Source organism: Branchiostoma floridae, chromosome 14 (assembly GCF_000003815.2).
Source record: "Branchiostoma floridae strain S238N-H82 chromosome 14, Bfl_VNyyK, whole genome shotgun sequence".
In the NCBI taxonomy this organism is placed as follows: Eukaryota; Metazoa; Chordata; class Leptocardii; order Amphioxiformes; family Branchiostomatidae; genus Branchiostoma; species Branchiostoma floridae.
Window position 1 is genome coordinate 11,579,748 of NC_049992.1, and position 1,715 is coordinate 11,581,462.

Sequence of the window (1,715 nt, forward strand, 5' to 3'; positions counted from 1 at the left end):
TTGGTGGAAATTATTGGTGGACCGTGTTGTGGATACCGGTATCGTCCTGTACTGTACTTTATTGTAGTCTTAAATTTGTCGACACTTAGTTATGTGATTGTGACCCGGAGGTCTGAATCGGGCAGCGATCCACCATTTTGAAAACAGGTTTGGGTTACGTAACGTTAGCGTTACCTTTTTTGTACTACCATAGTTTATGCTCAAGTTCTTGTTTCTATATCTGTTCACTGCGTAAACGGTTGTGTATTTTTCTTCTTGCCACATGTCTTCTTTGGATTGTTTTGTGACCTATGCAGTGAGCGAGAAATCCGCATAGTGAAATGTCTGAAATCATTACGGCTTTCGTTGGGTGTTTGGTCAACGTTGCGATATCGAAATTCCCCCGTTACCTATTTATATATCAATGATAAAGCCTCCTTGTTATAAATGTGGCTAACAAGAGGGTGGTAGAAATGCCTCGCGGGAGATGTTCATTCACACTATGTCGTATAACAGTTCTCTCGAAGGCGATTAATCTATATGCAAAACAAATGACCTTCTGATGTTAGGCCGACAAAAGATCTCTCAACGTTATAACACCGGTATTTCCCTTTGATACCGATATGTGATGTGTCGAGTGATTGCATACCAAAAGAAGGTCTCACTATAGCCGCCCAAGACCATGCAGTGACGAATTGTTTTAGCGAATTAATACAATAGAGAGATGCCAGCCAGTCTATACATATTCTGAATACTGGATGTGATTTAGTTTTCTTCTGATATAACGGCAACTGGGAAATACAGACGGGATCCCGTTCTTGTATACGAGAACGTCTGACACGTCTGTTCTGTGAGGTACCCTCTGCTATACAGCAATGTTTGATGAAAAAACGCCTCAGGAGCTTTCCAAACTTGTCAGGTGACAGTTCGCTCGAGGTCCCGCTTGTTTGTTCCAGCTTTTGTTTCAGTTAGATTTCATGAAGGAAATACACAGCTGGTTGAAGAGAGCAACTCAATGGTGCAAATCTCTAACCATTCTCGTCATATTTGGTCAGTGCCTTCTCCTTCTGGACAACTGTGAGAGTCGAGTAGAAACAAAACTCCTGGCTCCCAGTCCGGGATTCGAATCCGGGCCGCCAGATTACAAAACAAGCGCTAACCGCTACGCCGAAAAGGTCCGGGCCATCGGGCGTTTGGCGTGGAGCTGGTCAGATTGGCGAAGTTGAACTCAACTGCCGGACCGATTTTCACGGCCCTTCTATGGGAGTCGGTCCGGTCGTGAGAATCGGTCCTCCCTCACAGTCTTCCAAATGGAGTAAGAGTCTATGTGATGACAATGACTTTTATTAACTCGGAAATGTCTACATGTACTTGAGTCATGACAGTCAGTTTCAGAAGTGGCTGCGGAAATATAAATATACATATAAAAGTATCACAAATCTAGTCTAACACAGAAGTTCGGCTTCTTCTCGCTTCTTGTGTAGGATAACGTGAAAATGTAGGATTAACTCGGACATAAACATTGTTTTAACATTCAAGTTTTTGCAGTAGTGGGATTGACAGAAGTTGTGGTGTTATGATTTCTTTAGAAGTGCTGAAAATACTTATTTACTCAATCTTATTAAGTCTTTTGAATTATGTCTACATATCTCCTATGTCCCATGAGTCCCATGAGCTACCATAGTTAGGTTGCCCCATCTTATGGAGTATTTTGAATTATGTCTACCCCACTCTTA

At 42.2% G+C, this 1,715-nt stretch overlaps 1 protein-coding gene across 1 annotated transcript in view; it reads right to left on the reverse strand.

Moving 5' to 3' along the window:
* The window catches only part of LOC118430125, a 21,169-nt gene that overhangs the window by 8,041 nt on the left and 11,413 nt on the right, over positions 1-1,715 (reverse strand). The gene's annotated exons all lie outside the window — the stretch shown is intronic.